Genomic DNA, 27,441 nt, shown 5'->3' with positions numbered 1-27,441 from the left:
TTAAAACGCATAAAACTTAATGGTTTTAATAATTATACTATCAATTTCATCAGTTTTATACATGTTAGACAAAATTTCAATTTCAATCTCGTGCTCCACGAATGCTCCGCCAATTTCGTGGAGCATTTGCATCATACAATCCGCCAGGGCCTCTACGCTGGAGAGTTAGATTTGCTTAATGCTTTTAAAATTGGACTCGGAGTCAATCGGAGATTTTCTTTTAAGAATGCGGATTCAACACAGCTTCCGACCGATTCAAAAATATTAAATAGGTTTTTAATTCCTGGGCATGTCAACCTCAGTGATAAGTGTCAGAATTCGTGAAATCAGCTCAGAAAATAAAAAATATTTTTTTTAAATCGAAATATAGAAAAAACAGTTCTATTAGACAACAGAAATGTTTCTACCAAGCGAAAAAAATTTTTTTTTACAGAAGTTATTGCAAAATGATTTTTTTTGTCATTTTTTAAACAAATGCTTGTTTCTCGTAAACGAATGGACCGATTTCAATAAATTGTGTTGCATTGTCAAGACGCTCACCCGTATATTTAGGCGCGCGCGTTTTCAATAAGTCTAATTGAATTTAATACTTTAATTTAATAAAAAATTAATAAATAATTTAATAAAAAAAAATTCTTTCTTATTTATTAGTGCAACTAGATTTTATTTTCCGATTTTTCGTTTTGTTATTGTTCATGCTATAGTGAATATTATTAAAGTATAATTATAGCAGGTCACATGCTTTTTGCGCTATACTACTTGTCAATACTTGTAACTTCTTATCACAAAGTAAATTGCATTATCATTTGTGCTTTTGACATTTTGACAAATTTTTGAGGTTAGGTATTGGATATCATTCGTATATCCACAAAATATCTTGTGCTTTACGGAAATATCACTTTTTTGTAATTATAAATAAATATTAGGCCAGATTACCCAATAATCTGGCCTAATATTTTTATTTATAATTACAAAAAAAACCACAGAAACTACATTTTAATATTACTTGTTTCATTAAAATATTACAAAAAAGTTTAAGTGCTATAGTGAAAAAAAAAATTAAATATAAAAATGCCATCTCCTAATGATTGTTGTAACCCATTTAATAACGAAAAACATGAGCGAATTTATACTGGAATTGTTAAAGTTACAGAGAAATGCGATAGTTTATATTCAAATTTAATTAGGAAATTTATTTGCACTTCATGCAGACTGAAAATAAAAAAAATAAAATACTGTCATATTTATTTAAAATTTAAATTATTATTAATTTTGCCTAATCTGAACTTACAATTTTACCCTATTCTAATTCCTCAATTTAACTTAGTTAATTTAACTAAGTTCGGGAGAGGTTTATTAAATGAATGGATTGAAAAACAACACAGGCACACAAAAAAAAAAGTTGTCTGTTTCTTGAACTACACATATATTTCCTATAGTATTTTGGCCCGCTGAAACCGAATCTGAGGTCAGAATTGCTCCATCACCCACAGTTTTTTTTTAAATCGACCAAAACCACCCTTAAACGGACAAATTCACACTTCGGAGATAAAAAATAAATCAACTTATTTTTTAGAAAAACCAAAATTTACATCTACGAAACTTTGCTCCACTAACTCAAAAACAAAGCCAGCATTGATCCAGCACCCCCTGAATTTTTTTAATCGAAAAAACTACCCCTAATCTGAAGAATCAAATTCAGGAGATAAAACAACAAAATAACTGATTGACAAATTTTATAACCAGATATTTTTACTCCAGCAATGCAGAAACAAAGCCAGAAATGCTCCCTCACCCTCTAAATTTTTTTTAAATCGAAAAAACCACCCTTAAATAGAAAAATTCAAATTTAAGAAGTAAAAAAATATTAAATAACCGGCTTTTTTTAAAAACAGAACCTTACATGTTTGTAGTTTTGCTCTACTACCTCAAAAGAATAAAGCCAGCATTGATACATCACCCTCTGAATTTTTTTAAATAAAAAAAACTACCCTTAATCTGAAGAATCAAACTTAGGAGGTAAAACAAAAAAATAACTGATTAAAAAAGTTTATAACCAGGTATTTTTACTCCAGCAATGCGGAAACATACCTGGCTGTAAAATTTTTCAATCAGTTATTATATTGTATTACCTCCTGAATTTGATTCTTCAGATTAGGGGTAGTTTTTTCGATTAAACAAATTCAGAGGTTGATGAATCAATGCTGGCTTTGTTTTTGAGTTAGTGGAGCGAAAATACATAGATGTAGTAAGGTTCTGTTTTAAAAAAGTCAGTTATTTAATTTTTAATCTCCTAAATTTTAATTTTTCTATTTAAGGGTGGTTTTTTCGAGTTAAAAAAATTTTAGAGGGTGAGGGAGCATTTCTGGCTTTGTTTCTGCATTGCTGGAGTAAAAATATCTGGTTATAAAATTTTTTAATCAGTTATTTTATTGTTTTACCTCCTAAGTTTGATTCTTCAGATTAAGGGTAGTTTTTTTTATTTAAAAAAATTCAGAGGGTGATGGATCAATGCTGGCTTTATTTTTTTGAGTTAGTAGAGCAAAACTACATACATGTAAGGTTCTGTTTTTAAAAAAAGCCGGTAATTTAATATTTTTTTACTTCTTAAATTTGAATTTTTCTATTTAAGGGTGGTTTTGGTCGATTTAAAAAAAATTTAGAGGGTGAGGGAGCATTTCTGGCTTTGTTTCTGCCTTGCTGGAGTAAAAATACCTGGTTATAAAATTTTTTAATCAGTTATTTTATTGTTTTACCTCTTGAATTTGATTCTTCAGATTAGGGGTAGTTTTTTCGATTAAAAAAATTCAGGGGGTGCTGGATCAATGCTGGCTTTGTTTTTGAGTTAGTGGAGCAAAGTTTCGTAGATGTAAAATTTGGTTTTTTTAAAAAATAAGTTGATTTATTTTTTATCTCCGAAGTGTGAATTTGTCCGTTTAAGGGTGGTTTTGGTCGATTTAAAAAAAAACTGTGGGTGATGGAGCAATTCTGACCTCAGATTCGGTTTCAGCGGGCCAAAATACTATAGGAAATATATGTGTAGTTCAAGAAACAGACAACTTTTTTTTTTTTTGTGTGCCTGTGTTATATATCTACTAGAAATGTTTTTCAAGTTTTTTCATCCCTTGATACAGTAATATACTTAAGGAAACTTTTTTCTTAAAACTTTCTTAGAAACTATGCTGTCCCCATTTACCCCTTTTATGAAATTTTATAAATTTTCGTGTAAATGGGGACAGTCAGTTTCATGCGTTTAAAGCTTATCTAAAATTTTTTCTGCTGCATAAAATTAATCTTGGGAATGTAAATAACAACTAAAAAAATAAACCCGCAAATATTACTTTTTAAAGGAAGAAACTTACGTAATTTGTGAAAAACAGCGATTTTGTCCCCATTTACCGCAACTAACCCTATGTATCTTCTTAGAGTATTTCTGTTAATAATTTTTAAACTTGTTTTAACAGTTAAAGGTTTAATGATGGTACCAAGAATATTTTTTCAGGCGAAATTTGGTTTTTCCTTTCCTTTATAAGACATATCTATCTGATATGTCTTTGTAGATGATTTTAAATAAAAATTTGCGAAATGGTAGAACAGTGTCAAAAGCTGAGGAGTATTCTATCTGCTTTTCTGCAGAATGAACAGACGTAAACATCGAAAGCATGGTGTCGAATGTTTACCGAAACGTTCGCAAATCATGAAGGAATGCCGTTCGACTGGTGTTCGCCTTGCGCCATACGCATACTATAATAGCCATACAAGTATACGGTGACATACAGAACGAACCAGTCACCGAGCAACCAACGACCTATACCATGATTGGAAGGCTTCTTACGTAAGGAAATAACACCGGCCGGTATTTATATATATATATATATATATATATATATACGTGGACCTTCGTTTGAACACCTAACCATCGCACCAGTTTCTTTCCTTGGCCGATTTGATACTCATCCACATACACAGAGCGCGCCATTGCGACTTGAATAAATGATATAAATTTGCTGATGAGTGTTATTTCTAGATGTTCCTCTGGGACGCATGAATAAGTTCTAAAAATCATTAGTTACAATTTTTTTCAGTCAAATTTTTATTTGTTTGAATTGTTATTTTGCATAATTTTCATTAAATTGATTTTCTATATTACATAATTTTTATATAAACGAAATTCACTTCAAAAAATTTTTATTAGATTGAATTTTCATTTCTCACAATTTTTGTTTCTTTTAATTTTCATTTAACCATTTAAATGAATTTTCATTACGTAGAATTTCATTGTATAGCATTTCCACATATCCGATTTTTCATACTACAAAAGTTTTACTTAACCGAAAAATCATTTAACAGAAATTCTAATTGATAGAATTTTTATTTGTCTGTAATTGCAAATAACCGAACAGAAATATTTCGGCATGATTTTTAAAAGTATCCAGTCACAATTTTATAGATAATTTTTGATTGATTGATTTTAAAAATCGCTCCGAAAACTTTTTGTCGATTCCCGTGCAGAAATTGTGACCCGGTCCTTAGATGGCATTTGTCAATTAGCCATGTTTCTACAGGGAAATTAACAAAGATGGAAAACCAGGAGTCCTCAACATTTCGGTTAGATGTCTAGGTGACTTTTGGTCAATTTCTGAAAGGAAATTTATCTATGTTAACAAAGATGGAAAACTAGGAATTCTGAAAATGTTTATTAGGTATCTAGGTCATATTTGGTCAGTTTCTACAGGGTCGATTATGTAATTCCATTTTCACTTTTTCTAATTTTCATTCCCACTGCCACTTTTTTATTCACACTTCCAATTCCACTATTTCTTATTTTTACTCCCATTTCCACTTCCACTTTTTTTAATTTCCATTCCCACTACCACTTTTTCTAATTTAAAAAAGTGGTAATGGATGTGCACGGTTCGCCGGAAAGGTGTTTTATAAAAACTGTCAGGTTTTAAGCTCGATTCTCATTTTGTAAATGGTAGTTCGAGGAGACAGGAATTCAGTCCAAAAGTTTTTAAAATTAAAAACAAATGCCCCCCCCCTCAAAACAGCATAAAACAAATAAAAAAAATTTGAAAATCAGGTATTACGTAAAGAGAAAATAGCTTGTACTTATATATTGATGGGTACCTTGGATTTCTTTATTTAAATGGTTCTTCAGGAAATTAAGAATTTATTTTGTAATATTTTTTGAAATCAAAAACTCATGCCCCCGCGAAAAGTATACCGGCAAAAATTGTCGGTATGCCTGACGTTCTAGGAGTGAAAATTTGTTGTTGATTTTAAAGAAAGATATTTTAAGTTAGAAAAAAACGAAAAAGACTTGTAACTCAGATGGTTGGAAAGCTGATAAAATTCTGCGTCTGAATGTATATCAAGAAAATTTTTTTCATTTTTTTAGTTTTTATAACACTGAAAAGAATTCAAGAAAAAATTATGCAATTTTCTTACTTTCGTATTAATTTTTTTGACTTCTGGCATAATCTAGAATAATATATGGAAAAATTTGTCAATTTTACAACATAATATTTAAGGTCTTAGCTTTAATTTTCATTTTTGAAACTTAAAAAATGTTTTGTGGTTCCTGAAATATGTTAAAAAAGGTCCGAACATGTTTTTCTACAATTCAACTGTCGATCATCACTTTTCGCCTCCTCGCTGCTGGGTTAGAGAAAGACATGCTCAAACATTTTTCAATATATTTCATATTATAAAACATTTTTTAAGTTTCAAAAAAGCGAATTAAAGCTACGATCTTGAACATACATTCAGACGCAAAATTTTATCAGCTTTCCAAACATCTCAGTTACAAGTCTCTAACTATTTTCTAACTTAAAATATCTTTTTTTAAAGTGAACATGAAATTTTCACTCCTCGCACTTCAGTCGTACCGACAGTTTCTGCCAGGAATACTTTTCGCGGGACCATTTAAAAATAAGAAATCAGAGGTACTTGTCAATATATAAGTACAAGCTATTTTCTCTTCACGTAATACCTGATTTTAAAAATTTTTATTGGTTTTATGCTGTTTTGAGAGGTGAGGTAAAAACTTTTGGACTGACTTCCTGTCTCCTTGAACTACCATTTACAATATAGAATATACAATATAGAAGTCGAAACGAAAGTTTTTCTGGATATAACTCTTTATTTTGCAACGGATAAAAATATTCTTCTTAACCAATAACATTTTCTTGGCAAATAAATGAAAATTACTGATTCAAAAGCATATGCCATAGAGTCTGAGCCTTAATTTAAATGTGGCTGTAAGAAGGACAATTTCTGCATTTGTAATTGAAATTTCATACAAATTCATACAATCAGAATAAATTCTGTAGTATAAGGAGACTGAATGATGTACATAGTAATTAGACCACTTTTTGATAGGGGAAAGTGGGGCAAAATGGGATAGTTAACGTTTGCAGCTCAATAAAACTAACATTACTATATCTATATTTTATTATTTATTACAATAATCATCTTTGGAAATCAGTCTTCCGTGGCACAGTCTTATTAAGAGCTTATTAGGAGGACATAATTAAATATCAAATTAACAAAACGTAGAAAAGTGAAATATGACCATCTCGCCTCCTCCCTGGGGCTAATACGGGATACCCTAAGAAGCAAGCTGGAGTTTACAAAAAAATTAACCTATTATTGCTAGCAATCATCGAAAGTTAAAGTTGCACCTTCACCTTTCATTCCAAAGTGATTTGAGGGACAGAAAACGTCTTATTTTAAGACGTTTTTCGCGTCTAAGACACCAAATGTGTCTTAAGGGGGGAACACCAGTTGTAACTCAAAAAATAATGCTTTTTTCAAGAATATTTTCCAAAAGAACAATAAATCTTTTTAAAGAATACTATTTATTAGTTAAAAGTACATGTAAAAAACTGTAATTTAAAAGAAAAAAAAATTTTTTTAACAAAAACTTTTGGAGATATGAGCCATTGAAGTGGCGTCTTAAGAAAAAAGGCGAATTGCGGTGACCAGCATTCTGCAAGTATACTTTGTCTGAAATACAAAAATGAAATTGATTTACATTTATTATAAGATTATCTAGTTCGTGATCGAAGGATTAAAAAAAAAAAAATTTGACAAAATGGCGACCTGTCAAAGTCAAAAGTATGATTTTCGTTAAAAAAATACGGTCGATTTTCAGCTATATAAAAAAAAGTTTTGTATAAAAAAAAAATCCTTCGATCACGAACTAGACTTGTATGTGTAAATGAAGCACACTAAATTTTAAATAAATCGGTTTAATAGTATTCGAGTAATCGTGGTCACCGACTTGGAAAATGTCATTTTGAGAAAAACGCATTCAAAGTTTCAACTTACTTTTTTTTGTTCAGAAGAAATTTTGTTTCCAAGTTACAAAGAGTCATCGATTCTTGGACCATATAATAACTCTTCCGCAGTGGTTGCCGTTTCTAAATCATAGGAAAAGGCCATCTGTCGTTAGGGTCAGGTATGGCTGGCCACCTTGTATGAAGCCACGGGACGCGCCGCTGCAGTGTTCTGTATATCTCATTTATTTTTCACCGGATCAACTTTGAAATTTACAGACACATTTCTAAATATGTATACTTTAAGAAAATGCACAAAAAAAATCGATTTTTCGAAAGTTACAACTGGTGTTCCCCCCTTAAAACAAGACGTTTTTTGCACTTTTAAGACGGCTAGTTTTTGCAGTGTATGAATTGGAAATTAATTTAATATTATATAGAAGCCTTACACTGCAAAAAGAAGTATCTTATTATAAGACACATTGGAAGCAAGTTACCAAAAGTATCTTCCTATCTATCTTATATCTTAAGAAACTAATGCATTTTAAGATGTTTTTGATAACTTAGAAGCAAGTTGTAAAAAACATCTTAAAAAGGCGACCAAAACATCTTGAAATAAGATACTTCTTTTTGCAGTGTACTCGTTGGAAAACTTGATTACAATTCACGGTGGTCTTGAAGGAAGAAGAAATGCAATGAAAATGGATCCAAAATCGGGATGTAGGGGGTTTTTCTAGATCGCTTATAGGGTCAGAATATGCAAAATTTGAAATCCTAGCTGCTCCCTTTTTCAAGATATTGACATTTTTGTATTTTAAATGTAAATTTGGATTTATCAAGTAAATCAAAACTTCAAGGATTTATTATTTGCTCTATTTCACTCTTCGTTCAATTTTTTGTCTTCTTCTTGATACGTCATAACTAGTAGGTTTGTCATTGATGTGTCTCCTTATACTATTCTTCTAAGCAAAGTCACCACTTACATTAAAATAACAATGTTTCGTAGAATCTATACTTGGTCAATCAAATAATTAATGCATAATTATAGCAAACGTTTCGGCCCAAATGTGAAATTTCCTCAGGGCTTCATTTATCTATAAAAATTAAAAAAATTTCTAAAAACTAAAGTTATACAAGAATTTAATTGTAATATGCTTTGTAAAAAACTTTTTTTGAAAAAATGGAATAGAATTTAAGTTAAGAAGTGAAATATTATTGTACGTAATAAATCGTTGAACTAGTCTTAAAAATTGTAAAAAAAGTAACATCCCAGGTGGAAAAGTTCCCGGTAGTAACGAAAAAATTACTGGTAGTAACTACCGGTAGTACTGGAAGAATTACCGGTAGTGACTACCGGTAATCTAGGAAAAATTACTGGTCGTGACTACCGGTAGTGAATATTCCGGTAACGGGAGCGGTAATGACTACCAGTAGTCACTACCGGGAACTTTTCCACCTGGGATGTAGAAAACAACAATAGTAAAAAAGGAGGAAAAAAACTAACTAAAAAATAGTAAAATTATAATTGTTTGTTATAAAATAATCCTACTATTTGTTCTCTAAGGATCAATATAAATTATGAATTCTTATTAAAATTGAAAATTAAAAAAGTTCAATTTTTCCAAACACAATTTTTTTATCACATAGGTTTTTTTCACACATTTCAAACGTTTGCTATAGTTAAGCATTAATTATTTGGATCCTAAAGCCCATTTAACAAAATCCTACTATTTAATTTTAATTTTTTATCACATATGGCACAATCCTTTTTTCCTGTTCTCATCATGAGAACATTTATCTCGAAAGCTCATATTAAGCAAAAGTCTACTTGATTGACCAAGTATACACGGAGAGAAATTTCTCCCTAATTTCGTATGAAAACTACTTACTCATTTAGTAAAGCAACTATTGCGACTTTAGTAGCATAAAATTTATACCAATACCACTCTTGGACATACTAAAATAGTTTGGGCTGTTCCTGAGAGATAAAGTGTCGTTGATTCTTCTATATTCGTATAAATGTCATGTGAATATAGTTCTTCATCCTGTCATGCGAATTTCGTTCAAGGCACATACTAATAAACGTTGAGTGATTATTTGACAACTAATTGGAATAATAGCTCGATGTTGACGCTATATTGGTATGTGCCTTGAACGAATCTCGCACGGCAGAGCGGGAAACTATGTTCACTTGTCATTCGTGCAATATAGACATAAAATTGCTACTAATAACGTTAATACCAGTGATCTTTTAACGCATGGGAATTTTCGAAACTATTTCAGTATAACTTTAAGCGTTTTTGTTAAGAAAACGGACATACGAAAATCGTTAGTATAGTATTGGTACTTTTAAAGTGAAAAATTTCTCTCCGTGTAGATTCTAGGCAAAATAATTATTTTAATGTAAGTGGTGACTTTGCTTAGAATTATAGTAGGGAGACACATCAATGACAAAAATTATGAAGTATCAAGAGGAAGACAAATTTGAACGAAGAGTGAAATAGAGCTAATGATAAATTCTTGACTTTTGGTTTACTTAATAAAACCAAATGAATGTAATTCAAACTGCTAATTTACATTAAAACACGCAAAAATATCGATTTCTCGAAAAAGGAAGCAGCTGAATTTCAAATTTTGCATTTCTTCTAAACCCACAAGGGATCTAGAAAACCCCCAAACAACCCTATTTTGGATACATTTTTATTGCATTTCTTTTTCCTTCAAGACCATCGTGAATTCAAAGACATAGTTTCTATACATATTGAAATAAAAAAAGATTTTGAAGATAAATTAAGCATGTTGGTTTTTGCCGAAAACTTGGTTTCAATACGTGACGAAAAAATTTACATCGAAATAACTGAAAAAATGATTCAAAAAATAAAAATATAAGAATTCAAGTGATTCACAATGGTGAATTTTTTGAATCGTTAAAATCCGCACATACTTCGACGGGCCATGGCGCGGCGGTGTGCACAAAATGCATAATAATTTATAGGACAAATATGCTAATATTACAACACTAAAAGATGTGCATGAGAAAAGAAAACAATTTTGTTCAATTCAAGATATCACAACTCAATGAGTATAGTACAAATAAATAAAGCATTATAAAAATAATAATTTTAAATTTGTATCAATCTATATTAATAAAATCAGACTTTTGTCTGTACATTGCTCAGATTCTAAAATTTTTGACATAGTTTGTCGTTATGAACAACAAGGAGAAAAATAAAAGAAATTTATGGCTATAAAAATAGTCATAAATAATTTGTGTCTGTATGTATGTGTGTATGTATGTATGTCCACAATATTTTGTTCCAGCATCACGTAAGAACGGTTTGACCGATTGTAGTGAAACTTGGCAGTCTCTTAGGTATTAACCTAACTTAAAATTTTTGCCATACCCGATTAAAAAATATTAATTTGTATGGAAGATATGCTATTTTTTTAAAAATTCGAAAAATCAATTTCTTAATAGATTGTTTCTAAACTTTCTATTCTTGGGTATTTAAATTAAATGTTATTTTGTTTGTACCAATCTGTAATTATAAATTACAGATTTGTAATCACACAGCAGCAAAAATTCGACGAATATATTATAGAAGAGCCATAGAAAATGTAGTATATTATCGCTTATAATCATAGTATTCTTTTGAGTGCATGTATTTTTGTAATGGAATATTCGATAAGTTTTTGGTGCTGTGTCGGTGAGTTGTATGACTGGTTACCTCTACGTGGTGCATCTTGGAAACAATATCATTGAAATGTTTCAATTTAATAAAAAAAAATTTAATTTGGTAAAATTAAGTTTAAGCAATGTAAATAAATTCTGAGCAATTTACAGACGATCCTGATGAAAATACTAAGTAAATACTAATACTTTTTGTACGAAAATATTATCGGTCACGCACCAACAGATGTCGAGACCCGCCGAAGGCGGGGTCGACAGCTGCTATAGAATAATTTATTATTTGTTAATATGTGATTACTTTGCATTAATACATTTGTAAATTCTATTTTCTAATCTCTTAATAATTAAATAGTATTTTTCGATATAAGTGTCCAAGCAAGCGTTTTGCCCATTACAAGTGTAATGGCCGTACGCTCGCGAGGCAACATGTATCGAACGATATTTTTCTTTATAAGTGCAAAATACTTTGCTCATCGTCTGCGCGTGCGGTAAGGGATTCGACTATTTCAGATAGCTGTAAGTAAGTGGTTCCCAAACAAGGTTTTTGCATGCACGTATAAACAAAAAGTTTTTTTTAATCGACTCTGCGTACACCACAACAAATGTTTTTGATGAAATTGTACAAAACACGTTGTATCAAGTTCGCTCAGTATATAAAACCCGAGAATTTTAACTTTGTACCATTCGCGATTTGTTCAAAAATCCTTGTACACCATACGCTTTGTTAGTTTTATTATCTGTAAATAAAAAATTTGCATGAAGTACCTTGTTTGCTCCATTTTCCTTAAGGGGGGGTATGGTTAATTCGGTATAAAAAAGGCACTTTTTTAATAATTTTTTTCGGTGATATAAAGTGTGTTTCTTTATTAACTTAATTTCCACATATTAATACAATATTTGAAGTATATTTTCCTAAATTCTCATTGAAAAATATTGCAAATTGAACGAGTGGAAGTAAATCTCTTCAGGCGCCTCGTAAAAAAATGGATTTGCGGTGTTCAACGTAACTTGCAACAGAATCATCTAAATCAAAAAAAAAATTTTTGTTAAAGGAGATGTTTTTCGAGGTAGGGTCAGCCGGGGTAAATCCGAACGGGGGGTAAATCCGAACGCTAATTATTTTAGCTTAATTAAAATTTTTAAAAATAAGTTCGATATGAGAATTTTTACCTCAGATCCTCTTCAAGAGATTCTAAGTATTATCCCATTTTTCGTTTGTTAATTAGCAACAGCATAAACAAAGATAACGAGTATTGCAAAAAAGATTGAAAATCAAAGATGACACTCTTTCAGTATTTTGTCTCGTATTTGAAGAAAAAGAAGCTAAAAATTTATTTTATTATTTATAATTGTTTGTTATGAATACTAGAACAGAAACTATTTTTCATTTTTGCCTTCTGTAAAATTTAATTATTAATAATATCAGACCGTTCGTATTTACCCAGGAAAATTGGAAAACCGGGGTAAATCCGAACGGTATTTTCAATAATTTTTTTTTACATCAGAGCCACACAAAATTGTTTTTATTTCATTACACTATTATTTTAACATTATAAAAGTACATAGAAAAAAGTTTTTCTTTCTATACGTATCCTCGTTAGTAATTAATAAGCAGAAACTTAATCTCTGTTCTCTCGAAGGAGTGTTTCAATTTTTTTGCCAAATGGTTTGTTGAAAAAAGTTTTTCAGGATCTTAATAAAATTTGGTATTCTACGGTTTTTGGGGTCGCTGATTACCAATTTGAAGTCAGTTTTTCAAAATTCAAAATGGCGGACAAGAATTAAAAAATTCATTGGATTCGCTCGAAAATTGTTACTCGGGGGGTTTCAGGGTTAGTAAATTTGATCATTTTTAAAAATAAGTTTTAGGAAAGTCCGCCATTTTGAATTTAAAAAATTTGACTTTTATTTTTGTATTTACATTCAATCACTCCAAAATACTTTCTGAACCAAGTTTTGCAAAAATCCGTTATGATTTGATAAAGTTATTGAAGGTTTTAATTGTGTAATGCATTTTAATTTTTAACCTGTTTGAATTTTGTATTTATATATGATGCATTATTACATAATAGGTTTATTATCGAATTTTTTTTGAGTTTTTAGATAAGTTTAATAATTGCAATACTTTAAATTTATTTTCCCTAAGATTTTTCTGAAATACAGTGGCGATCGTATTTACCCCGCACTGTAAAAAGAAAGTACTAAAACAGTACCGATTTTAGGTATCAAAATAGAACCAAATGACAAGTTCGTACCTGAAGTCGGTATTAAATTAATACCTTTCTTTTTACAGTGCGGTATTTTAGGAAAGTTGCAAAGTATCGAGGTAAATACGAACGCTAAGTTTCCTGCGATTGTAATTTATCAACAATTTTTGCTACCCTATAAAATTGTTCTATGGAAGTAAAGTAACAACTTCATGCACCAGAATACCGGAAGTATTTTTTTTAAAGAAAAAACTTATGTTATTGTTGAAACTTACTAAAAGCGTTCGGATTTACCCCGGTTGACCCTAACTACGAGAGAGTTTTTTTTTATTTTTCGCAGCACTTGAAACCGAAAAACTCGATTTTCGCTGAAAAAATCGATCTATTTTTTACTGTATAATTAGTAATTATTAAAAAAAAGCTCTCGTAGTTACCTGGGGAATTTAGTCAAGAAGAACTGTGCCAAATTTCAGAACGACTGGTTCAGTAGATTTTGAGATATCGTGAACACGGACTTCAAAAATGTCATTTCGAGAAAAACGCAAATTTTAATTTTGACAAATTTTAAAATCTGACTTCAGATTCGTAATTAGCGACCCCAAAACTTATACATACACATTAACGACATTAGAAAACATTCAGAAATCTCCGCAATAGGTTAAACACAAATTAAATTCAAAATATTCGAAAACAGCCCGCGGAACAACCGACACTTGAATGCTCAAATGCTCATAACTTCGTCAATTTTGCTCCGATCGGCTTGAAATTTTTTGCCGTTATTTTTGAAATATTATATATTCATTTTAAAAAAATGCAAAAAAAAATTAAATACCATACCCTCCCTTAAGTGAATGTAGTAGTGAATTGAGTGAGAGACTTAAACTATGTAATTTCTCCTGAATTGACTGCAATCTGTTTCATTTGCAATCAGAATAATCAATTATGTCTGCAGCGATTTTGCATTCTCTATTAACGCCATCAATATGTAATCAGATAACTGCATTACTGAAGGTAGTAGGCAGACTTACTAAATAGTCTCGTGGAGTGGAGTAAAGAGAATCCAGTGTAGATTATACCGCAGCTAATGATTGTTAATAAATCTAGTGCTTATTACTAGCGCATAGTGTTTAAAAACAATAAAACCTATTGATCCGAATTGCGAAATGAAGTTAAGAAAAAACCACATTATGTTAAAAGTCACTGAGCAGGAATGTACGTGGGCAATGAAATCCTCACTGAATGATATAGTTGCAAAAATGCGCAGGCGTCAAATTGGCAATAATAATCCGTCTTCTTTGTTCAGTTGTATCGTTTAAATGAATTAACTGTTGTTTGCCTAACAAGCGATGCAAAATTCAAAATGTGATTATTCTTTTAGTACTCTTATAAAATACGATAAACAAGTTGTAAATTCTGATGTTCATTACATGAACATTTTGCTTCCTCTTTACGATCAGCAAAAAAATTTGCTTCCTCGTGGAGAAAGCATTAACATTGAAATAAACATACAAAAATAATATAATAATATAAACATTTGAGTACCTATACATTTGAGTTAAATTTAAAGAATTAATGGAAGTTAAAAAATCAAAAATTCATATTTTAACCGAAATTTCTAAGTATTAATGAAACATAATATATAATTTATAATTATTTATAATTATATCGATTCGTTTTAATGCAAGGAACACAATTATTTTATATTTAAACTTGAATTTAAATAAATACAACATTTTTCAGCGTGAGTGGTGAGTGGTGAGGGGTTTCCAGAGGACTGGAAGATTAGGCATATCATTTTCAAATATGGTGGATCGATCAGCTGGATCTCTGGAGGAAGAACAAACATAATATATAGGGCCAGCGCACATTAGATTCTTAAACAGGAATGCAATCGGAATCGTTAGAATAAGTTGGAAAAGGACCATACACATAAAAAAATTTTCGATTGGTTTAATCGAAAGTTCGGTTGTTACAAACGAACTGTCTTGTCAAAGTAAGACTGAACGAACTCTCGGTTTCAAGTCACCGAACAAGTTCGGTTGTATTTAGTTGGGTTACATCAACCGAATTAATGGTTTGTTTAAAGTAAACACAATATTGATGTCTTAGTTCTTTTGTATACTTAAGAGGGAGTGACACCTTTGACCCGAAAAAAATGATTTTTTTTAAAACGATACTTTATGATGCGTAGAATAGAAATTTTGGCCCCATACAGTGGGCCAAAAGTCCAAATGTCTTTAAAATTGCCTGAATCTCGTTACTCGGGGGTTTTTGGGGTCGCTGATTACGAATCTGAAGTCAGATTTTAAAAATTTTCAAAATTCAAGATGGCGGATCCAATATGGTGGACATTTTTATTAAAATTTAATCAGATTCGCTTGAAACTTGCTACTCGGGGGTTTTTGGGGTCGCTGATTACGAATATAAAGTCAGATTTTCAAAATTCAAAATGGTGGATCCAATATATCGACCAAAATTTTTTTTAAAATTATCAGATTTGCTTGAAACTTGTTACTCGGTGGTTTTTAGGGTCGCTGATTACGAATCTAAAGTCAGATTTTAAAAATTTTCAAAAATCAAAATGGTGGATTCAATATGGCGACCAAATTTTTTTTAAAATTATCAGATTTGCTTAAAACTTGTTTCTCGGGGGTTTTTGGGGTCGCTGATTACGAATCTAAAGTCAGTTCTTAAAAATTTTCAAAATTCAAAATGGTGGATCCAATATGTCGACCAAAATTTTTTTTTAAATTATCAGATTTGCTTGAAACTTGTTACTCTAGGAATTTTGGGGTCGGTGACTACGAATTTGAATCTGGATTTTGTAAAATAAGATTGGTGGTTCCAAAATGGCTAATAAAATATTTAAAAATTGGATGGATTCGGCACCTTTAACTCTATAAACCACCCCTTTCACATTATTCAAGTAGTTGTTTTAAATTTTTCTTCCATACAAATTTAGGCTTCATTTAAAGGATCTTAAATATCATAAAAGTAATTTTTCAAAATACTACCCTTAATCCCCAAAACTACCCCTTAATATAGAAATTTAATATTTTTTAAAATTTACTCTACATAAATCTTTTATAATTTTAGCTAATTTGAGGCTTTTAAATGGCCTTAAATTAAATTTTGAAACATCTACCCTTAACTCCAAGAACCTCGTCCTTTAAATATTTAAATTACTTTTTTAAAATTTTTCCTTTCCTTTATAAAAATTTTTTCTATATCATTTTTTTACAATTTAAGCACAACTAAAACTTTCAAATATTCTCAAATTGAATTTCAAAAACTGTCCTTAACTCTAAAAACCTTAACCTCAAAAATCAGCCTCATTACATTTAAGTTTATAAATGCAATCAAATTTCACAATTTCATCCGCCATATTGGCTCCACCATTTTGAATTTATAACAACTTTTACATCAGAATCGTGATCTGTGACCTGATTTTTAAAAGTTGACGTAAGATTCGTGATCATCGACCCCAAAAAAACCCGAGTAACAAGTTTCAAGGAAATCTGATAATTTTTAAAAATTTTGGTCGCCATATTAGATCCGCCATTTTGAACTTTGAAAATCTGACTTTATATTCGTAATCAGCGATCCAAAAACCCCCGAGTAGCAAGTTTCAAGCGAATCTGATTAAATTTTAATAAAAATGTCCGCCATATTGGATCCGCCATCTTGAATTTTGAAAATTTTTAAAATTTGACTTCAGATTCGTAATCAGCGACCCCAAAAACATAAGAGTGACACATTATCCAACAAGTTGCAATTTTATTCTCAAGGTAATTAATACATTTGTTTGCTGAGTAAGTAAAAAAATTTGCAAAACATGGTACAGTAAAGACGCCATTTGGAATTTTTTAATTCGCCACTTTTTATTCGAAGCAGTATGAGCTGACGATTATTTTGAGCAGTAATAAGTTGATTTTCGTTGATTAGAATTTTGGATGGAGCTCTGGGCCGGTTGACGTGAAACGTCCCCCACACAGCACAACATCTTACACCAGGCCTACAGCAGGCTTACATGTAAGGTTTGTAAGGTAACATCGTAAGCCCATAGTAGACTTACAGTAAACCTAAAATGTCCGCCTTACAGTAAGCTTACATGGTAGGGTCGAGGTAAGCTTACATGGTAGGGTCGAGGTAAGCTTACACGGTAAGGTCGAGGTAAGCTTACACGGTAAGGTCGAGGTAAGCTTACACGGTAAGGTCGAGGTAAGCTTACATGGTAGGGTCGAGGTAAGCTTACATGGTAGGGTCGAGGTAAGCTTACACGGTAAGGTCGAGGTAAGCTTATGAGTAAAGGCTGTGGTAAGGTTATTATTAAGTTGTAAGGTTGAGGTAAGGTTGTGGTAAGCTTACAAGGTAAGGCAAGTTATATTCAAATAATAATATTAATAATAAATAAATATTCAATAAAAAAATTTTTCTTTTGCCTTATTCTATTTTGGGAACCTATCATTTCGCAGAAAGTTTTGAAAACAAATTTGGGAGGAGTAGGATTCGAACCCGGGACCGAAGTATATACCTAACAACCTAACCAACTGAGCTAAACGGGGAACTGACAATGAGAAAAGTAATCTTACTTTTAAAGTGGAACCAAGAAGATAATCAACTCCTTAAAAGCAAGATTACTTTTCTCATTGTCAGTTCCCCGTTTAGCTCAGTTGGTTAGGTTGTTAGGTATATACTTCGGTCCCGGGTTCGAATCCTACTCCTCCCAAATTTGTTTTCAAAACTTTCTGCGAAATGATAGGTTCCCAAAATAGAATAAGGCAAAAGAAAAATTTTTTTATTGAATATTTATTTATTATTAATATTATTATTTGAATATAACTTGCCTTACCTTGTAAGCTTACCACAACCTTACCTCAACCTTACAACTTAATAATAACCTTACCACAGCCTTTACTCATAAGCTTACCTCGACCTTACCGTGTAAGCTTACCTCGACCCTACCATGTAAGCTTACCTCGACCCTACCATGTAAGCTTACCTCGACCTTACCGTGTAAGCTTACCTCGACCTCACCGTGTAAGCTTACCTCGACCCTACCATGTAAGCTTACCTCGACCCTACCATGTAAGCTTACTGTAAGGCGGACATTTTAGGTTTACTGTAAGTCTACTATGGGCTTACGATGTTACCTTACAAACCTTACATGTAAGCCTGCTGTAGGCCTGGTGTAAGATGTTGTGCTGTGTGGGCCCATATACATTATTTACTTCACCCCCATGGGTTTGAAAAGATAGGATTATCTCATGATCGCACTATGCAGTGCCAGTGGTACGAATCGCGAATCTCACTGCACAAAAGTCAAAATTTTATTTAAACTTTATTAAAATTCCTTATAGAAAATACAATATACATAGTACATGCAATTCCCGCAACCTAAATATTTTCCAGAATTTTCCCCTCTTCTCAAACTCGCAACCTGACCAGCTTTCCCCACCACTAAAAATCAGTGATTTCAGGGCTGTATACTTTGACTACAGTTCATATAGGGAACAATATTCTCTACAACATTATAATAAATATGATAATTTATATCGTTGCTTTGTAATATAGTAATTCATATATAATTAATAATAACAATGTTAATGAATATTCATTACATCAGCTTGAGAAAAAATTAAAACGAAATAGACGAAAAATGAATTCAATTTATATTTGAATTCTTAATATTATTATAAATAATTTCCTCTCAGTAAAAAAACGATGCATTATTTTTTAACTGTTAAACATCAATAACTAAATAAATAATCATTTTATAATTTATTTTTATTAAAATTATGTGGATATTTTTGGAAATCCTTGTGTTCGATTTTTGGTATTAGTAAGTAGAAAAAATGCTTTTAGCATGCAAAATTTCAGAGCGATCCCTCAACATTTGTTTGAGATAATTTGTACAGAAGAAGCGGTGCCACACACACGCACACATACATCCGGATATTTGTTCCTCATGTCGAAATATAACTATATTAAAAATTTATTAAAATAATTTATTTTAGGAAGTTTGAAAATTGTCATCACTATAAAGCTTCCTACGAGGAAGCAAAAGAAATAAATATTGTATTATAAAGATGAAATTACATTGTTATGCACTCATAGGTGCATGTGATACTATAGAAATAAACGGTAACAACACATTTGAGGTTGTCACCCATATACCTAACAAACAACTCCTAGAATTTACATTCTGCGTAACTTATATTCAAGATTCACATGCATCTAATGTCTGGTAAAATTTTTTAAGAATACGACTTTAAGATAATTACAATTGATAACAAGAGAAAAAAGGTATTTAAAAAACAACCCTTATGATTAAAAATTAACACTTTTGTCTAATATTCTTCTAATAATAAATATTTATGATGTGTATAGAAACAACTAAATGTAAAACAAATGAAGATGTTTATGTCGATTAGTTTAATTATATTACTTTACTTACGTTACACAAATAATAAGCCCGTGTGGAAATGGCCCTGATAATAACAATTCGTTAGAGAGGCCGTGGACAATTTTTCTAGATTAATAAAAAAATATATAAATACAAGTTTTTAATAACTTTTTTTTCCAATACCGTTGTTAACTGTTAATAAAGATCATTATTTAACGGTTATTACAATTTTTTTTTCATGGCGTTTACCAGAAATTCTAGTGAAGCCCTTATAAGGGCATTTAAAAGTGTTACTTGTAAACGCCTTTCCAAAATGTGTGGCGTTTAACAGAATTTCTGGTGAGTGCTTTTACCAGGCTTTCACCAGAAATACTCGTCAATGCCTTAAAAAATTCTGGTCAAAGCCTTTAAAAGGGGTTTTACCATAAATACTCGTCAATGCCGTACAAAAATTCTGGTCAGAGCCATTAAAAAGGCTTTTAACAGAAATACTTGCCAACACCAAACTAGAATTTCTAGCCAATGACCTGAATGGGGCTTTTACAAGAAATACTGGCTCACGCCACAAAGAATTTTTCGCCAAATCCCTTAATAGGGATTTCACCAGAAATATTAACTAATGTCATATAGAATTTCTCGCCAGAGCCCTTAATAGGGCTTTCAATAGAAATACTTATCAATTTCATAAAGACTTTTACCATAAATTCTCGGTAACGACATTATAAAAGAAAAAGAGACGAACTGAATCGTCTTTGTGTTAGAAGATGTCGAATGAAACAAGAGTTACACATGGAGAAGCCTATTTTCTTAAGTATTAATATGAATAATAAACATACCTAAAACATTTTATTATTTAAATGTTCTATCACCTGGTTTTGGCTCAACCATAAAATTAAGTTTTTGGTTATTTCCACACGGGATATCTAGCAATTTGCCAAAGGAAAAAGTTGTTCAGAATGCAAAAAACTATAAAATCCTAAAGTTACAAAAAAATTGAAAAATTGATAAGGATAATTGGTTTTTTTTTCATTTTCCTTAAGGAGCTCCAATTCCCTCACCTTTTCCTACAAAGTCCTGTACAAAAACATGTAAAGGTTCTGGTACAAGAATTTACACATCAACTTACATTTGAATTTTGAACAAGTTCTTGTGCATAGAAATTTTGGCCAATTTTATGGTTGAGCCAAAATAAATTTTGTGCATAGAAATTCGCACACGTGTATACGATCTTCTATTAAAACTTGTACATGTTCAAGTAAAAGTTTTTCTTTAATTTTAAAATTAGTAACAAGTTGATTTTTCCTTACAATACTCCTCCATCCTTATTCCTTAGAAACAACTGAGCAACGTTTGAAGTATACAAATTTTTGTGTGCTGGATCCTTTATATGAACCTGTACTTTTTCCTGTACAAGATCCTGTATAAAATATTTTATACAAAATATAAGTAACGGTTCATATACAAGTGCAAGATCCTTTACAGGTTCCTGTAGGGGAAAGGGGGCAAGATGGGATACTTAACGTTTGAAGCTTAATTAAACTTTCATTAATATATCTATATTATATTATTTATTAGAATAATCATTTTTGGGAATCTGTCTTAAACATAATTAAATATAAAATTAACGACGTTGGAGAATAGACATTGTTTCCCCTAGAACTGAAAATATTTCAAAGGGCCTTTTTACTGCAGTCTTGCAAGAGGAAATAATAGCATTTTTTTTCTAAAAAATAACTTACTACAATTTACTAAATAATTGTAATAAAGTTCTCTTAACCCTTGCGTGCTTGAGCTGTGTCCCTCGGACCCAGACAATTTGCTTTTCCATCTACTTCTATTTAAGAATTTTTTTTAAAATCGTTATCAAATTGGATAAGCTGATGCTATAACGTACATTTAAAAAAAGAGAGAGAATTTTTTTATGTAAAACTCTTTCTAATACATTATTTTATAGCTCTTAGGTACGTAGTTGCATGAGCTGGGTCCCTCGACCCAGACAACTTTTTTTCATATACTTCAACATATTTGCTTAAAAATCGTTACTCGGGGGTTTTGGGGATCGCTGATTACGAATCCGGTGTCCGATTTTCAAAATTCAAATTGGCGAATCCAATATGGCCGACGACTTTTGAAAAAACTTAACGTATTAATCTGAAAAAAGTTACTCGCAGGTTTTCTGGGTCGCTGATTACGAATCCGGTGTCCGTTTTTCGAAATTCAAAATGGTGGAACCAATATGGCGGATATATTTTTTTTAAATTTGACGGTTTTGTTTGAAACTCGTTATTCAGGGGTTTTCAAGGTCGTTGCTTACGAATCTGATATTAGTAAATTGTATTGATTTTTAATTTTCCTGTCCGCCATATTGAATCTGACAATTTAAATTTTGAAAAACTTACATCATATTCGAAATCAGCGACTCCGAAAACCCCCGAGTAACGATTTCCAAGCAAATATGTTTAATTTTTGAAAAATCGTCCGTTATATTGGATCCGCCATTTCGAATTTTCCAAATCTGATGACTGATTTGTAATCAGCGACCCAAAAAACCTAAGAATACCCAGTAATACTTAAATTAAATTAATTAAATTACTAGCGTCATATCCTCTCTCGCTAACGCTCGCTCGGTTGAAATTGTACTCATTATTATTTACTTATTTCAGTTCATTCATATGTATTTACTCTATTTTTTAAATTAATATTATAATAAATTTATTATTAATTTTAAGTTTTATATTTTTAAGAAATCTTTAATACTTTTCATAAATAAATAATCTATTTTTATCAATATAATGATTTGTGTTTTGTTCTACCTTAGTTTTTTTTATGACTATAAAACGGTTGAAATATAACAAATTTTAAAAATTTTATTTCCTATTACAATTTCGATGAAAGTTCAAAATGAAAATAGACATAAAATATGAACTACTTTTACAGAGGAAAGAAATATATTAAAAAGAAGTTATAATGCAATTCGCATGGGATATCAAGTACCTCGAATATCGCAAAATCGAAATTATTAGATATCAAAAATATAAATTTAATTAACGATAACTTTAAAAAAAATAAATATTTTTTGATGAGATTTGAAATTGGGATGCATTTTACATGTGAATTACTGAAAAATAACAAAAAGTTGCAAAATTTGCAAAAAAATATTTTTTGCAAAAAGTTGCAAAAAAAAAAAATTCAGATTTTTTTCTAATTCATATGTTTAATTTATGTTTAAATTCTAATTTTGAATCATATCTGAACAAAAATTGTTGAAAAAGAATGTGAAAAACGAAAATTCTTGGCCCAGTGACGTCACGAAGACGACAAAACAAACATTTTAATATAATAGAAGATTTAGTTTTTTGTACTGTACACTCAAATTTGCCTTGTTGAAAAAGGTGTCACGACGCAACATTTTAGGGCATGTACCCTAAATTGTCAAAAGATTAAATGTTTTTTGCAATTATATTTGCAAAATATTACAATTATAATTTAGAATTAAAATATTGAATATCCTGCTATTAAATCTTGTTTTTTAAGGAATTTAAGCATCTGGGTCCCTCAGACCCAGCTCAGACACGCACGTCAAAAAATGAACTTAGGCAGTTGAGGGTTAATGAGAGTAAAAAATTTGATTTTTTAGTGTTCAAAAAGATATTTATAATACATTTTAGTTATTTAATAAAAAAAAATCTGTTTTATAAGTACATAAGTAATCATTTTATGCAGAAAATGCCCACGGTTCTGTCAAAAATGAGAGGGCAAGAGCACATTATCAAATTATGAACATTTAGTTTTTCTTTTGTTCATTTTATAATACAGGAAATCTTCGCAACCTGACTATTTTCCAGAATTTTCCCCCTTTTCAAACTCGCAACCTGACCAGCTTTCCCTATCACTAAAAACCAATGGATTATTTTTTGACTGTTAAACATCAATAACTAAATAAATAATTATTTAATAATTTATTTTGATTAAAATTATGTAATTACTAATTAAAACTTTCATATTTGGGACGTTCTTTGTCAACCGGACCACCCCATCTCTCCATAATTGGTTTAATTTAAAAAAAATTTAGCATATTGGAAAAATTAGCTTGGAATGTCTACTTTTTAATCCCGTTGGGCGCTTTTTGAAATTCAAAATGGCGACTTAAATATGGCGCCTAAACGACATAAAAACACAAAAAATCCACTAATATGATCTATATTATTGTTTAAAGCTTTACATATGACGATAAAAATAACGACAACATAGTTTACTTACAAACTGATAACGTATCTCCTTTCAAAATTCAAAAATTCAAAATGGCGGATTAAATATGGCGGATAAAATTAAAAATTGAGCTAGGCTCGTAAAAATTACAACTCGGGGGTTTTCGAGGTTGCTGGTTACAAATTTGATATCAGTTTTTAAAAATTATAAATGGCGGATTCAAAATGGAGGACAAAAAATTTAAAAAATTGAGCTAATTTCGTAAAAATGTCTACATAAGGGTTTTTTTGGTCGCTGATTACAAATCCGATGTCAGTTTTAAAAAATTTTTAAATGGTTGATGACAATTCTCTATTTAAAATTCAAAATGGCAGATAGAATTTAAAAATTAAGCTAGTCTTGTGATAATGACTACTCGGTGGTTTTTGAAGTCGCTGGTTACGAATTTAATATCAGTTTTTTAAAATTTATAATGGCAGATCTAATTTGGCCTAAATTTTTAGCTTATAAATTTTAATTATTAGTTTTGAAGGATGACTTTAGAAAGCTAAAAATTGAAATAAAATTACTTGTTTCATATTTTAAGTTTATGAAAAAATTATACCATCTTCAGCAAAAGAGTGTGTTTTTAATAATAATTTTTTCGATAGAAGTGCAATAAAAGCATGTTGCGTCGAAATGCTTGGAACTGCTTTGGCATCAGAAAAGCGTTTTTTGAGGTGCATTTCTGCTTTTCTATGCATTTCCTTACTAAAATACATAACCTCAAGTTGAGAGAAATGTTGTTTTGCCCAATTAAAAAGACTTGTCGAATTTGTAATTGACTGAGTACCAGATGCTTGTAAGCTTGCTCTGGTAGCTTCGCGTTTCAAAATGGCCCCTATGCCACTGTAAGAATTTTTGCCATGTGCCGTTGCATGAAAATACCAGTCTGCTGGAATTCCAAAATCCTCTTCATGCTTTAATAAATTAGACACTTGGTACCGAATTTTAATATGCTGTTTTGCACCATCTGAGTAATAAATAACTTGACTCACTTTCGTATTCTTTTTATTTCTTTTAACAATTGTCCTTGAACAACATAAACAGCTGTTGTATCATGTTTTAAACAGTCAGACAAAAACACAAGACTTTTATGTTTTATTTCTTTACCATCATTATAGTAATAAACAACTGGCATTAAAGTGCATTGTTGAAATTGGACGTACACTTAGATGTCACCACCTAGCGGAGAAAAAGAAAACTACAAAGTAAAAGGCGGGTAAATTTAAAATGAGAAAAATTTAAAAAGTTAATGTAAATTTACAACATTTACTCGAGTGATTTTGGGGTCGCTGATTACAAGTCCGTTATTATTTTTTAAAAATTTAAAATGGCGGACTCAAATTAGTAGCTTAAAATTTAAATAATTAAGTTAAACACGTGAAATTGTTTACTCCGGGGTTTTCAGGGTCACTGATTACGAGTCTGCGGTTACTTTTTAAATATTCTAAATGGCTGACCAAAAATCCAAAAAATTGAGCTAAACTCGTTAAAATGTCTACCTAAGGGTTTTTCAGTACAATCTTTACGAATTCATCGTTACTTTTTAAAAAATCAAAATGGTGGACCAAAATATAAAAAATTGGTCTAACTTTTTTATATTGAACGTAAAAAAGTGCCATTTGAACTTATCAAATACAACGCCAGATAACTTTTTATGGAAATTACGTGAGGATTATTTAATTAATAATCAAAAGACTAGCTTAATTTTTTAATTCTATCTGCCATTTTGAATTTTAAATAGAGATTTGTCATCAACCATTTAAAAATTTTTTTAAACTGACATCGGATTTGTAATCAGCGACCAAAAAAACTGCTATGTAGACATTTTTACGAAATTAGCTCAATTTTTGCTTCCTCATGGAGGAAGTATTGTTTTCGCGAAATTTTTTGAACTCATTTTTTTGACATATCTTTATGTTTTTTGACCTCAGGAATCCAAAAATGACATTTTTAGAAAATGTCATTCCGTATGTGTGTGTGTGTATATACATTACATTTTCATAAATATCTCAAATTCTATAAGAGCTTTAGGGCTGATTTTTTTTTTAAAATGTAGATCTCACTTGGGGACATAAAATGAGAAAACTTTGGGACAAATTAATACATATTAACTATATTTTTTTTGACTTTTTAAAATTTTTGAAAAATCGTTTTTTGCCTATAACTTGAAACACATGTTTTGAAAGTTGGGATGTTTTTACTTAATTTTGTAGAGTTTTTTAAGACGCATTTTTTGAGCTATTGACGAACAATCTGCTATCATTTTATCCAAAGTTATTGACATTTTAAAAATCATAAAAAATCGTTTTTTGCTTATAACTTTAAAAAAATGTTATGACACCTACAGTTTTCTTAGTCTCATTTTGTAGAGATTTTCAAGACGCATCTTTTAACCTATTAACGAACAGTTTACGATTATTTTATCTAAAGTTATTGACATTTTAAAAATCATAAAAAATCGTTTTTTGCTCATAACTTTAAAAAAATGTTATGACACCTACAGTTTTCTTAGTCTCATTTTGTAGAGATTTTCAAGACGCATCTTTTGACCTATTAACGAACATTTTACGATTACTTTATCCAAAGTTATTGACATTTTAAAAATAAATAATATTGATAAAAACCTGTTTGCATTTTTTGTTCAAAAATCTTTATGTATCTGTAAAATCATTGTAATTAGATTAGAAAGCTTTTTCTTGGTGATAAACTTTTTTTAATTTTTATGCAAAACATACCCAAAACTTTTATTATTCCTAATATAGGGTGAATGCGCATGCGGTTTTTAAATTTTTTTGTCCTCCATTTTGAATCCGCCATTTATAATTTTTAAAAACTGACATCAAATTTGTAACCAGCAACCTCGAAAACCCCCGAGTTGTAATTTTCACGAGCCTAGCTCAATTTTTAATTTTATCCGCCATATTTAATCCGCCATTTTGAATTTTTGAATTTTGAAAGGAGATACGTTATCAGTTTGTAAGTAAACTATGTTGTCGTTATTTTTATCGTCATATGTGAAGCTTTAAACAATAATATAGATCATATTAGTGGATTTTTTGTGTTTTTTATGTCGTTTAGGCGCCATATTTAAGTCGCTGTTTTGAATTTCAAAAAGCGCCCAACGGGATTAAAAAGTAGACATTCCAAGCTAATTTTTGCAATATGCTAAATTTTTTTAAAATTAAACCAATTATGGTGAGATGGGGTGGTCCGGTTGACAAAGAACGTCCCATTTTCATTAAAATTTAAAATATTATAAAATTTTTTTAATTAATTAAAAATAATTACTTCCGTTGAAAAAAACCTTAATTTTTAAAAATATTTTCGTTTTAATAAATATAATATTGACACAACTAAAATTTGAAAACTGGACACTATATATACATACAGCACTGTTGCGTACGAAAAGTGACACTTTTATTAGTCAGGTTGCGAGGATTCGAACTAGTCGAGTAGCGGGGATAATCAAGTTGCGAGTTATGCAGGTTGCGGGGCATGGAGTAATAATAAGGAGACTGCACTGCAATGCTTTCAGCAGTGGAAAGTTAAGCCAAATGTCTGCCTTCGTTCACGGATAGTAATCGCCTTTTAAAATTGTAC

General features: G+C 30.5%; 1 protein-coding gene across 5 annotated transcripts in view; it reads left to right on the top strand.

Annotated features, from left to right (window-relative positions):
- Window positions 1-27,441, top strand: part of LOC127288736 (protein expanded) — a 373,302-nt gene that overhangs the window by 84,333 nt on the left and 261,528 nt on the right. For 2 of the 5 annotated variants that reach the window (XM_051316372.1, XM_051316371.1), the window contains one exon: window positions 14,922-15,255. The exons of the other annotated variants lie outside the window; for them this stretch is intronic. The gene's annotated coding sequence lies outside the window, so the exon portion shown is untranslated. The remainder of the gene's footprint in view (window positions 1-14,921; window positions 15,256-27,441) is intronic. 5 annotated transcript variants of the gene reach the window in all.

The sequence above is a fragment of the Leptopilina boulardi genome, unplaced genomic scaffold (genome assembly GCF_019393585.1).
Source record: "Leptopilina boulardi isolate dan_hultmark-lab unplaced genomic scaffold, ZJU_Lbou_2.1 LbouV2_393, whole genome shotgun sequence".
Taxonomy (NCBI): domain Eukaryota; kingdom Metazoa; phylum Arthropoda; class Insecta; order Hymenoptera; family Figitidae; genus Leptopilina; species Leptopilina boulardi.
This window is presented reverse-complemented; position numbering and strand designations above follow the sequence as displayed.